Here is a 14,100-nt window from a genome sequence, read left to right as displayed (position 1 = left end):
GCCCCTCCCCTGCCCAGGCCCTGGTTTACCGCCTGTACCCACAGAGCTTTCAGTCTAGTTTCATCAGTCCCTCCCCCATTCAATGCTTCCTCCACAAGACCCACTCACTCAGATGACACAGCTAGGGCCCTTAGGAAGCACATATAGTCAACTTCCAACTGCCCCCAGGCATGGAGGTGGGTGGGGGAATATTTTTTTCTTTTAAATTATTTCTAGTGACCCATCAGAGACCTGGTAAGAATGAACCTGACAACACCCCAGGTATTAGGGCACTGGAACCCAAATTAATTTCTTAATTAATATAGTTGCCAGCCGTTTGGTCCTGGCCATCCATGTTGGAATTATAAATTTCAGGGTCCAAATAGTTAACCTGCAACTACAGGGTTAAATAGAGGCTTCTAAATTATTTTTAGCATATTTGCAACTCTCAGTAGGGACTTTTTCTCCACAGCTCAGGATGCCTCTGGGCCAAAGTCCTCTCCTTCTGCATTTGTCAGGACATGATAGGCCATCCTGCTGTGACAGGTGTACCCCCAGATCTCAGAGGCTTAGCCCAAAAGAAACTTTCTTCCCACTTCTATTATGTCTAATGCAAGTTGGGCATTCCTCTCCCATCTTGAAGTTATCATACCTGAGAACAGCACCCTCCAAGGTCACTGTGAGGCAGATTATTTTATTATAGGTTAGATGTAGATAGATAAGTTTCTTGTAGGTGGTGTTAAAATAGGGGAAGCGTTCAGGCATTTTTCCTCATTGACACATCAGGCCTGAGCCCTTGTGGGCTGCAATGTGGACTTAGTCGGCCCCGCCCCTTCAGCTCATCAGAGGAAAGGTGGAAGAATGGCACTCAGACCACCTTTTAGCTCATGGTTAACATAATAGTTGCTGTAAAAGTCTATCAAGTCTCCCATCCCTTAGCTCATCAAAGGTGGAGAACTTGGATCAGATACCTGTAGCCACCCTTTTTGCATAATAGTCACTAAGTAGGTATATCAAGCCTTTTGTAAAAAGCAAATGTGTGGTCTTTCTTTCAAGATGCCCATGCCTGTCCGGCACGTGCTCGCTCTCTCTCTCTCTCTCTAATAAATACTTTCTTAAAACTATACTGGCCCCTCTAAGATGCTTTTCGGTGGTGGACCAAAGAACCCACAGAAAATCATGCTGCATCCCACCCAGCAACAACTGTGTCACGATGTGAGAGGAACACAGGACTAGAAGGGGCATGCTGGTTCTTCACTGCTTTGACCAGCAAGTGACACCTGCCATTTCTGCTCACCACCGTCCATGGGCCTGAACTAATCAGGTGGCCCCAGCCTGACTGCAGGAAGCACCTGAAGCTCTGGGTGAGCACTCACTGTCTGCTGCGCCTTCCTCTCCCAGGTGCCATGGCTCAGGGAAACTCACTGCACTCCTGGTGTTGCCCTGGATGCCCCATGGGATCGGCGTTTGGAGGGGCTGTTCCTTCTCCACTTACCCTTCGAATCCACACTCTGTACTTCTGGGACCTGGAGGCTGCTGAATTCCTCTACCTTTTGATTTCCAGTTGGATTCAGTCAGTGGAAAACGAACACTGGGAAAACCGGCAGGGACGGGAAGCTGGAGGAGCCGGAGGACAAAGGCTCTGTTTCACCCATGCCCCCCCACCCCCAGCCTGGATCTGACAGCCCCTGCATCCTCTCTTTCCAGCTACAGGCTTGTGAGGCAGCCTCATTCCCCGAAGCTCTCAGCAGATCCCACTCTCCCCACTTCCTCCCCTGCCCCTTCTGGCAGCCTGCTGTTGCTAGTCCCTGAGTACTTCACCCTTCCTTATGGGTTCTCTTACTCCACCCAGGCTGCTGAAAACACTGTCTTCATTGATTTTTCTTTCTTTCTTTTTTTTTTTTTTTTTTTTTTGTAGAGAAGAGGTCTTACTGTGTTGCCCAGACTGGTCTCAAACCCCTGGGCTCAAGAGACCTCCTGTCTTGGCTTTCCAAAGTGCTGGGATTACAAGTGTGAACCACAGCACCCAGCCCATTAATTTCTCTTCTATTTGCATTGGAGTGAACCATCCTTCTGCTTGAAAAGGACCCTCAGAGCAGGACTACCCCCAAAATAATAACCACTAACATGCGTGGGTGATGACTAGGTGCCAAGCACCATTCTAAGCTCTTTTTCTACATTGACAAATTTAATCTTCAAGATTACCCTTTGAGACCGATGTTATCTTTTCCCTCATGTCCAGATAAAGAAACAGAGTGGGTAAGTAACTTGCCTAAGATCACACAGCTGTGAGTGAGAGTACTTGGATCTGAACCCTGGCAGTGTAGCTCAGAGTCCTGGCCCTTACCATGTATCCTGTAGTGCCACATTCCAACCCGCAGGGCAGCAAATAGACCCTCATATGTGTTGGAACCATAAGCCCCGGCCGCACAGTGAGCTCCCAAGTGCTTCTTTGGCCTACGTCTCCTAGCTTCATGCATTGCTCTGGTTCCCAGACCCTTAAACTTCTAGGCTGCTGTGTGACCTCTGAACCTTTTTCCAGTGTGGCCTCTGCTATTTTATGGCTAAATAATATTTTTTTTAACCTGCCCGACTCAGCAAAGTATTGTCCTTTGTGACGGGTTGAAATGTGTTCCCCCCAAAATACGTTAAAGACTTAACCCCAAGTGCCTCAAAATGTACCCTTATTTGGAAATACGGGGGTTGTGGATGTAATTGGTTTAGATGAGACCATGTTGGAGTAGGGTGGGCCATCAATTCAATGTGCCTGGTGGTCTCACGGGGGGGATCTTGGACACAAAGACAGAGGCACACAGGGAGAATATCCAGGGAAGGTGGAGGCAGAGACCAAGCAAGGCATCTACAAGCCAAGGGTTGCGGCTGTCACCAGAAGCGGTGGGAGAGGCCTGAAATGGGCTCTCCCTCAAAGCTCTCAGAAGGAACCAAGCCTGCTGACACCTGGATTTTGGACATCTGACCTCCAGAACTGTGATGCAGTATGTGTGTGTTGTTTGTAGTCACCCTGTGTGTGGTACTTTGGGAAGCATAAATTCTTCACCAGCCTGGTTATTGTCTCTCTCCTTATCTCTCAGTCCCCCGCCCCTACAGTGGCTCTGCAGCCCTACTGGCCTCCCTGACCTTGCCAGGGGCTTCAAGCAAACTCCTGCTTTAAGGTCTTTGCATTTGCTGTGTCCCCTCCTGAGACTGACTTCCTCCCAGATGTCCACATGACCCTTTCCTTAATAATACGTTCTTATGGGGTGGGATGTTTTAAAGAACACATTTGCCCTTCAGGGACTCTGTCTCTCTGGGAAATTACCAAATTCTCCCAAACATAAAAGCAATATCTAGGCCAGGTGAAGTGGCTCACACCTGTGATCCCAGCACTTTGGGAGGCCGTTGTGAGAGGATAGCTTGAGCCCATGAGTTCAAGACCAGCCTGGGCAACATAGAGACCTCATCTAAACAAAAATAAAAAAATCAGCCAGGCACGATGACATGTGCCTGTAGGCCCCGCTACTCGGGAGGCTGATGTGGAATGATCGCCTGAGCCCAGGAGGTCGAGGCTGCGGTGAGCTGTGATCAGTGAACTATGATTGTGCCGCTGCACTCTAGCCTGGACAACAGGGTGAGACTCTGGCTAAATAAATAAATAGCAATACCTATCAAAAGTAATCCCTGAAATCTCCACGAATATTCCTCGAAGGCAAAGCTTCTGCAAAATGCATCACCGAGGAGAACACATACTTGAGCTAGATAGAATTGGCCTTCTCACCTTTGCTCTGTTTGATCATCTATCACATGCTTCATGTCAGAGACTGACTGTCTTGAATTAGAAACTTTACAACATGTCTTTCAGAAAAGCCCTTGGCCTCTGGAATTTGTAAAAAGGAGGCAATAATGAATATCTCGGTATATTTGGAAAACACAAAACCCTTAAGAAAATGACAGACTCATTCAGGGCTGTAGCAAGAGAGTAGGGTTAAAGATAATAGACCAAGCCAGCAAGAAGAAACATGACACTAGGGAAATGCAAACTCCATGAAAATACCACTGCGTACCAATGAGGATGACTACTACCAAAAAGACACAGAAAATGACAAGTGTTGGCAAGAACATACAGAAATTGGAATCTGGTGCACTGCTGGTGGGAATGTAAAGTGATATCGCTGCAATGAAAGACAGCGTGGTGGTTTCTCAAAAAATTAAACATAGACGGCCGGGTGCGGTAGCTCACGTCTATAATCCCAGCACTTTGGGAGGCTGGAGCGAGAAGATCTCTTGAAGCCAGGAGTTCAAAACCAGCCTGGGAAACATAGCAAGATCTCATGTCTACAAAAAGTCGAACAATTTAGCTGGACGTGGTGGTACACAGCTGTAGTCCCAGCTACTTGGAAGGCTGAGGCAGAAGGATTGCCTGAGCCAAGAAGGTCAAGGCTGCAGTGAGCTGTGGTCGTGCCACTGCACTCCAGTGTGGGCAATAGAGTGGGTCTCTGACTCAATAAATCAATATATAACCATGGGATTACCCTACAATCCAACTTCTGGGTATATACCAAAAATAATGAAAAGCAAGGTCTCAAAGAGGTATTTGCATACCCATGTTCATAGGACAATTATTCACAATGCTAAAAGTAACCCAAATGTCCATCAGTGGATGAATGGATTTAAAAAGATGGCATATACATACAGTGAAATATTATTCATCCTAACAGGGAAGGAAATTCTGACATAGGTGACAACCTGGATAAACCTTGAGGACATCACACTAAGTAAAATAAGCTGGTCACAGTCACAAAATGACCAATACTGCATGACTCTGCTTCTTAGAGGTGCCCAGAGTAGTCAAGCATACAAAGACAGAAAGTAGAAGGGTGGTTGCTAGAGCTGAAGGAGGAATGCTGAATGGGTTCAGAGTTCTGCAGGATGAAAAGAAATCTGAGGACTGGTTGCACGACCACGTGAATGTACTTAACACTACTGAACAGTACACTTCAAAATGGGTAAGATAGTTAATATTATATTGTGAATATTTCATCACAATTCACATTTTAAAAATATGTTTTAAAAATAAAGAAACATGAGAGTGGTGTGTGTGTGTGTGTGTGTGTGTGTGTATGAAAGAGCATGAGAAAGAGAGAGTGACAGAGAGAGAGACAGAGGGGGAGAGGGGGAGAGAGGGAGAGAGAGAGAGAGAGAGAGAGAGAGAATGAGAATGAGAGAGAGAGGAAATCCTGCCGGCCGGGAGGAGGCTTGCTACTCCATTCAGCCCCAATTGGTGAGCTGTGGTGTTGGCACAAATAGTGCCACCTGGGCTCATCCCTTCGCACACACTTTCTGTGGAAGCTGGTCCCTAAAACAGAGAAGTATAAATGAAGTGGACATACTCCAAACCCAAAATTCTTCAAAGCTTAAGACCTGCTCTAGACTAGAAATGCCCTGCTTACAATAGAGAAATAAATGCATGGCTCTCTTTCGGTTGTTGTTTAGCTTTTCTTTAAAACTGCATTTTTTTTTTTTGAGTCGGAATCTCACTCTGTCACCCAGGCTGGAGCGCACTGGCACACTCACAGTCACCCCAGCGTTGACCTGCTGGGCTCCAGCGATCCTTCCGCTTCAGCCTTCCAAGTAGCTGGAACTACAAGCGTGCGCTACAATGCCTGGCTAATTTTTTTTTATTTATTGCAGAGACGAGGTCTCACCAAGTTGCCTGGGTGGGTCTCGAACCCTCGGGCTCAGGCAATTCACTTGCCTCGGCCTCCCAAAATGCTGGGATAACAGGCTGAGCCACCGAGCCCGGCCTAAAACTGCATTTTTAAAAAAGGTAATACATTCATACTGGACAAAATGTACAAGGTACGAAAGAGTATGGTGTAAAAGTCACCGTCCTTCCTATCCTGATCTAGCCACCGTTTCTCTCCTCTCAAGTAACTACTGATTTCTTCTGCATCTTTCCAGAGGAAGGTAGATTTACCACCCCCCTTTACTTTTATGTATTTTTGTTGTTGTTGTTGTTGAGTTGGAGTCTCACTCCATTGCCCAGACTGGAGTGCAGTGGCCGCTCCCGGCCACCGCAGCCTCCACCTGCTGGGCTCCGGCGATCCTTCTGCCTCAGCCTTCCAAGTAGCCAGAATTACAAGCATGCGCTACCATGCCCGGCTGATTTTTTGATTTATTGTAGTGATGAGGTCTCGCTGCCCAGGCGGGTCTCAAACCCGCAGGCTCAGGCAATCCACTCACCTCGGCCTCCCAAAGGCGCGGGATTACAGGCTGAGCCACCGAACCCGGTTTATGTACTTATTAAGATGAGGTCTCGCTATATTGCCCAGCTGCTCTCAAACTCCTGGGCTCAAGCAATCCTCCTCCTGCGTTGGCCTCCCAAAGTGCTGGAGTTACAGGCATGAGCCACACGGTGCCTGGCCTCCACCCCCTCCCCGCTTTTTAAAAATCCCGAATGGTAGTATTCGGAGTCCATTGTCCCACCTCTTCCTTTATCACTAAACATACATCCGAGCTCACTACGCACCAGTCTAGAGATACGCGTCACTCTTCTCCTTCCTCCGCCCCTGCCTCCTTCCTTTCCTTCTTCCCGCTCTGCTCCTTCTCTTTTCCTTACAGCTACATTTATTAACATACTTAAAGGGAATTTTAGGGTTTATATGTAGGTGTACTTCCAAAATTCTTATGTCAGAACTTAAACCCATGGGATACTAGCGGGACCTTTAGGACGTGATTAAGCTAATGGAATTAGTGACTTTATACAAGGGCTGGAGGGAACTAACCAAGCCCTTTTGCCCTTCTGCCCTGGGGAGGACACAGCAATATGGCCATCTTGGAAGCAAAGAGCAGCCCTCACCTGCACCAAATCCACTGGTGCTTTGGTCCTAGACCTCCCAGGCTCCAGAACTGTAAGGAAGATTTTTCTGTTCTTATAAATGACCTAGACTCAGGCGTTTCATTATAGCAGCAGGAATGGACTAAAACAGGCTATTGCAGGCCTGAGTTCTGATGCCGCTTTCAGAACGGCCAGGTTTTAAGTCACCATCACTTCCCCTTCCACCATTTACTTTAAAAAATTCCAACCAGGCCAGGCGCAATGGCTCACACCTGTAAATCCCAGCACTTTGGGAGGCTGAGGCGAGAGGATTGCCTGAGCCCAGGTTTCAAGGCCAGCCTGGGCAACATAGCAAGACCTCGTCTCTACAAAAAAATTTAAAAAATTAGCCAGGCATGGTGATGTGCACCTATAGTCCCAGCTACTCAGGAGGCTCAGGCGGGAGGATTACCTGAGCCCAGGAGGTCGAGATTGTGATGAGCCATGTGTGTCCCACTGCACTCCAGCCTGGGCACAGGGTGAGATTCTGACTCAAAAAAAAAAAAAATTCCAACCAAAAATCGGGAGACTAGCACAATGGAGCCTCATATACCCACCACCCAGAGGCAATAATGATCAAGATGCTGTAATATTTACTTAATCCATGTAGAAGTTCTCATTTCTTTTTCTTGGCTCTTGTGTTTGAAGGCAAGCCCCAGGCATCAGGCCATCTCACCCCTGCCTGCTTCAATATGCAGCTCTAAAACCCATCGACGTTGTTTCCACAAAACCACAGACTCATGATCATACCTCCCCAAATTCACAATCATTCCTTAATACTGTCTTATGCCCAGGTCATGTGCAAAGTCCCCTGACTGTGTCCAAAGTGCTCCCATGCGGCCAGTTCATTCAGAAAGCCCCATCTGTGACATCTGGCTGTCATGGCTCTCATCCTTTTAATCTTGAGTGCCCCGCTGCCATCTTGACTTCACACCACTGACTTGGAGAAACTGGATCAGTTGTCCCGTAAAATCACCCACCCCCTGGATGTGCGTCTTTGCCTCTTGGTGGTTCTGCCCCACTCTTCACATTCCCTGCAAGTGGAAGGCAGCTCTGGGGGCACACATGGCAATGCTGGCAGCAACACCACGGGGTGGGACATCACACCACAAATTGCATTGCAGCAGGAGACACACAGTGTCCTATCTTCAATGACATTAAGATTGATCGTCAGTTCAGGTAGTGACAGCTTGATCCTTCAGTGGTCAAACTCCTCATCACCCTCTCATCTAACGTGTTTGTCCACGAATGATCGCTGTCTGAATCAATTATTTTCCTAGAAGTTGCAAAAGGGCGATTTTCTAATTTTTTCATTCTTTTCACATTCCTCAGGCAGAATTCTTCTGCCTGTTCAAACAGCCACAGAACTCATCTTATCTATGCATCTTAGCTATTTCCAAAACTCAAATTCACCCCTAAAAGACCTCAATTCTTGACCATTGAGGAGATTCCAAAAACTGTGCCTTTGACTCTGAAAGCAAATCTAAGAGGGAATTCTAAATATAATTTCACCAGAGGTGGCATGGCTGGTCTATATATCCAGCTGTCCGAGGAACCTGTCATTTGAACATATAACTTCTAAAGGTCTGCTTAAAGCAGAAATCAGTTGCATTATTTTACCACTGTGCACGCACGTGCACACACACACACACACGTTGCAGAACAGGTCATGAATTAAATCTTTTACTTATTTATTAATTTTTTCCCCACCATGGACAGTGTTCTCCCAAAAGTTTATGTTCCTGGTTCCTGCCTCTGGCACACCCACCTCAAGAGAAGCCAAGTGGCTGTGGTGACCATGGGGTCCTGCTACGAGTTCTGGGAAGCCAGTGATCAGAATAGCACACCCCCGAAGTTGTTTCCAGGCTGGGAGGGAATCCATGCTTGAGCATCCCTCTTGCTCACAACCTTCCCTGGACCTGGCAAAGCGAGGCCCTGGCCGTTTGTCCCTACCAGCTACCACAAGAACGAGAGTAATTGCTCAGGGATTTCCTTTGGCTGAAAGGACACCGGTGTCAGATCTTGCCCTGCTGTGGTTGCCCTCATTCTATTTGTCTGCTTGACACTTTTTGCTCATCTCTGTGCAGCTGGCTTGGAATTAGCCTGACTGAAAGGAAGGTGTCACTTTATTTTTACTTAGGTTTTTAAAAAAAAATCCATCTCAAAAACAAATCAATTCTAAATCCTGGAAAATCGAAGATTGTGAGTTGGAGGGACATATGGGAACATGAGGCCAGAAAGCAAAATGAGCTAGAGTGAAGCACCTATTGACAGATATGGAAACTGAGGCTCAGGGGAATGGAGTGACTCACCCAGGACCCCAGAACAAAGTAAAGACTTGATATTGGGTCTCCCCAGAGGATCATGAGCTCCTCTTCTTCATACGAGGGGAGACTCAAAAAAACCAGGGATTATCTTTTGGAGGATGGGCCCCTTGTAGTTCAGACTTGCCCTGCTAGGTAAGTGTTCTAGGAACCCATCGGTGTGCCAGCTAGTGTTGTTGTGAGAGGCTGCACTGCAAAAGAAACATCCTGAGCTGTGGCAGACAGGTGACTGGTTCTTCCACCATGACAATACACCTGCCCACACTATGCTGAGTGTTCAGCAGTTTTTGACCAAAAGCAGCATGATTCCCATGCCCCACCCTCCTCCTATTCACCCCAATCTTCCCCTGAGCAACTTTATTTTGTTTCCCCGGATGAAAAAAGTCCTCAGAGGGAAACGTTTTGCTGATGTGGAAGAGGTGAAACAAAAAATAGCAGAAGCACTGAAAGGCATCAAAGTTGATAAGTTCAGCAACTATCTTGAGCAGAGGCAAAAGCATCTTGATAGGTGTATTGCATCAAATGGAGAGTACTTTGAAGGTGACTAAAGTTTCAACATGTAAGAATAAATAAATATGGCCAGGTCCAGGCTTGGTGGTGGCTCAGCCTGTAATATCAGCACTTTGGGAGTCCATGGGTTCAAGACCAGCCCGGGCAACTTGGTGAGACTTCATCTCTACAATAAATCAAAAAGTAACTGAGTGTGGTAGCACGTGCCCATAGTTCCAGCTACTTGGAAGGCTGAGGCGGAAGTATAGCCAGAGCCCAGGAGGTCGACACTAGGGTGGCCATGAGTGTGCCACTGTACTCCAGCCTGGGCAACGGAGTGAGACTCCACCCTAAAAAAAAAGAAAAGAAAACAAGAATGCACAACTTTTTATAAATAAATTCTGGGCTTCCCCCCCCCCCCCCCCCCCCCCCCCCCCCCGCCATACTTTACACAATAGGAGAAGAAGGTCCAGCGGGGGGCATGTGATTTGTACAAGGTGGAGAGTTACGCGCTGAGAGCCCACTACGTGCCAGGTACCATGCCAGGCGTGTAATGGCACCACATGGCTTCCGGAATGAGTGAATGTGTCCTTTGTACTATTTCTCACATGTCATGCAGCTGTTTCCCACAGAGAAGTTCTTTTGGTGTGGTAAATATTCAGCATTTTTTTCATTGCAGCTAATTTATCTCCTAATGGGTAAAATTCACTCACTGTGCTTTTTAAGGAAAATTTTGGTGCTGTCAAAATATTCTCCAGATGCAACAACAATCTCAGATTCCCCAAAGTATGTCATTTCCTTTCAGTGTAAAGGGAGAAGCCCATGAAACTAGGATTCTAGAGGCCTAAGTTCTAGTCCCAGTTCCTCATCCCCAGGTGAGTGACCTTGACCAAGCCCTTTTCACCTTCTCTGGTCTCAGATGTCTCTCATGTAGAATAAGATGGTCAGATTTGTTTAACGGTTTCCAAGTGTGCTTACACTAAAAGCTTCTGCTTATAAAGGTTCTTTCAAACACCAACACCCGTGATTAATTAATATGTTGTCTCCCTTCTTTGTAAAAATTAATTGCACATCCATAACTGTAATAGCTTTTGATCAGAACAATATGCTATAAAGAGGTGATAAGCTTCCAGCCCCCACAGTGAATGTTAACACAGAGCCCACACGGTTTTGTCATAGGCAAATGGTTGATTTTTCTCAGGCCGTGAGAATACTAGGAGCAGTTCTTAGGTCTCTGTTATCCTCTCAACGGACACTATCCATAAGCCACCCCAAGAAGTTGATTTCAACCGGGTTGAAATCAAGGTGGCAGCAGGGTCTACAATCTCACCTAAGGTGCGAGATCCTCTCCCAAGCTCACTCTGGCTGGTGGCCAAATCCAGTCCCTTGGGGCTGCAGGACTGAGACCCATTTCCTTACCAGCTGTTATCTGAGGAAGGCTCTGAGATCCCAAAGCCTACTTTCAGGTCCTTGCCATAGACAGCTAACATGGCTGTTTGCTTCTTCAAGACCAAAGGGAAAATTTCCCTTACACTTCAGAACTCTTACTTCAGGAGGGACCCGATCTCTTTTTGTCCAGACCCTAAAGCCTTCTCATCACCTCCGCGGGTATCACTGTCGTCTAAGCCCTTGGCTGCTCTTACCTGTATCACCATGATGGATTCCTAACAGAACTCGGCTTCTACTCTGTCCTTGTGGTATATGGAACTTTAAGACGACTTTCTGAGTGTGGGTGGAATTTGTAAATATGATGGGTATGTTATGCTGTGGGGTCCACTTGCCCTGCACAGCAAAGCCAAATACTGACATCGAGACCTTCAGGGTCTGGATTAGGTGAGGACCAACCAAGACATCTCAAAGTCAACTAATTAGTAACTCAGTCATGGGCACCACATCTGAGATGGAGGAGGGACCCCTCTTAGGCACGCAGTCCTCCCCGTCCCCAACATGAATTTTTTAAAAAATCTTGTTTCCAGGTACCATTCTAGCCTTAAAAAATAAGCAACTTAATAAGCAAAAAGGTAATAATAACTTACAAACAATGCCAAGAAAGTCAGAGTCAGATGTTTTATCCCCTATAGAAACTAAAGATAACCTTTTAACACATGCCGCTGAATTGTTTTTTAGAAACCCAGACCCCACCAAAGGGATCACCTGGTACAAACACCTCAGATAATGGGAAGTTGAGAACTGAACTCTAATTGCTGTTCTTTGTTCTAAATTTCTTCTTAAGAGGCTAGGAGGAGGTCAAGCCCATGAGCCAGAGCCAGCATTCTTTTCTGCTGATCCCAAATTTCAGACAAAGCTTCACCTCCTTAACCAATTGCAAGTCAGAAAACCTTGTACTCCACCTATGACCTGTGCCCTCCTCCCGCCCCACTTTGAGATGTTCTGCTTTTTTAGGTCACACCAATGCACAGCTTCCATGTATTGATATGTGACTCTGTCTGAAACCTCTGCCTCACTGCCTTAAAAACCCTTCCCTATAAGCCATTGGGAGCTCAAGTCTTAAGCATCAACTTCTCAACTCTCCCTGCTTGGCACCCTGCAATAAATGCCTCACTTTTTCTTGCTGATATCTCAATGTCAGTGTTTGGCTTTGCCATGCCGGACAAATGGACCCCAGTTTGGTGCCATAACACATCCATCAATTTACAAGTTTTGCCCACACTCAAGGCAGGGTGGGGTGGAGTGTGCAGGACCATCTTAGAGATCTGTCTACCACAGGGACAGGGTAGAAACAGAGTTCTGTTGGAAGTCTGGCGTGGTGATGCAGGCAAGAGTAGCCAGGGGCTTAGATGATGGTGATACTCATGGAGGAGATGAGAAAGCTTCAGGGTTTGGATTCGGGTTCCTGTCAGATTGGTCCTTAGGTAAGAGAAGAAGAGGGGGAATAATGACCAAGGATTTCAGGCTGAGCTAAAGGTGGGAAGGGATGACCATTCACTGGGACCAGGTGGAGCCAGCATCCTTCCAGTGCTGGCTATGTAGATAGACCAAGCACCCGGGTGCTTCTCCCGTTACTCACTGAATCATCACAGGAGAAGTGTGGGGTGAGGAGGGTCATCACCCTCATCATAGAGATCAGGACGCTAAGTTCGAAGGAGAGTAAGTAGCTCCCCCAAGGTCATGGAGTTGGTAAGCAGAGCCAGGATCTATGCTTAGGCAGTCTAATTTCAGAGTCCTTCCCTTTAACCATTGTTACATCACCTCTTGTGAATGTTTTTCTAAAACAAAATCTCTTTGCCCCAAGGGATCAAGGCCTTAGCTGGACTTCCTCCACAGGTTTCCCTCTACCTACCTTTTCATATTGCTTACCTACATTAAAACAGTCCAAGCAACCATTGGCTGCTATCTCTCATAGCCAATTAAGGACAAGAGCTGGACACTGGGAGAAAATGGAGCATTTAATTTCTATAACCAGGTTATAAGGAGACAGGTCAGCATCCTTACCAAAAACCCTGCTCAAAGTAACACAAAACCATTCCAATATTGATATCCAAAATTCATTGCCCTTCACCCACCCTGAGTTTGAAGACTAAGTGCAGTTTTAACATGACTCGAGATTTACATGAGCAAGTTTTGATCCTTGATCACAGACGTGATTCAGTCTCCTGGTCATGCTGACATTTTAGATAGCATTCTGTAATTTACAACATGTTCTTTTCATGTTTTTAATAGGAAGGAGCAGACAACTGCAACATTTGGAAGGAAGGAAAGTCAAAACATTTAAAATGATAGCTTTAAATTGTTTGCAACATAACTGTAACGTCTTCTATTCCCAGAAGCCTGGCCTGATGTCCTTGTATTCACAGATATGTGGATACAAGGATTGGTTTCTTTTGAGGTTCCTTTCCTTGGCTTGTAGATGGCCATCTTCTCCGTGTCTTCACATGGTTGTCCCTCTGTGTGTCTGTGTCCTAATTTTCTTTTCTTATAACAACACCAGCCATATTGATCTACAGAACCCACCCTAATGACCTCCTTTCATCTTAATTACCTTCTTAAAGACCCTATCTCAACATCAGTAAAGGTACCTGATCTCAAAACAGGTGAAGCAGTGACCAAAGGGTGGCCCAAGCTTTATCTGTATGATGCCTGCTTGTATACTTAGTCCTGAATTGTACCCCACATCTTTAAAAAAAAAAAAAAAGAATGGCACTGAGAACTGTATGGAAGACATTACAAAATCCAAGTAATATACTGTCCTTGTATGATAGGCACTGCTACGGTTTTCAAAATTATGATTTAGTCTTTCATTAATGAACTTTGCAATATTAAAAAATTGCTGTTATTCTGCTAAAAAGAAAAAAAAGACCCTATCCCCAAATATAGTCACATTCTGAGGTACTGGGGGTTAGGGCTTAATATAGGAATTTTTTTTTTTTTTTGAGTTGGAGTCTCACTCTGTCACCCAGACTGGAGTGCAGTGGC

At 46.2% G+C, this 14,100-nt stretch overlaps 1 protein-coding gene across 1 annotated transcript in view; it reads right to left on the bottom strand.

The window, feature by feature from the left end:
* Window positions 1-9,976: 9,976 nt before the first annotated feature.
* SMIM20 (small integral membrane protein 20) overlaps window positions 9,977-14,100 on the bottom strand; it is a 27,669-nt gene continuing 23,545 nt past the window's right edge. The window contains exon 4 of the transcript XR_002481640.1: window positions 9,977-10,016. The gene's annotated coding sequence lies outside the window, so the exon portion shown is untranslated. The remainder of the gene's footprint in view (window positions 10,017-14,100) is intronic.

This window comes from Carlito syrichta, unplaced genomic scaffold, assembly GCF_000164805.1.
Source record: "Carlito syrichta isolate Samal-C Ts95f unplaced genomic scaffold, Tarsius_syrichta-2.0.1 Scaffold287443, whole genome shotgun sequence".
Lineage (NCBI taxonomy): Eukaryota > Metazoa > Chordata > Mammalia > Primates > Tarsiidae > Carlito > Carlito syrichta.
Note: the sequence above shows the minus strand (reverse complement) of the source record. Positions and strands in the feature narration are given on the sequence as shown.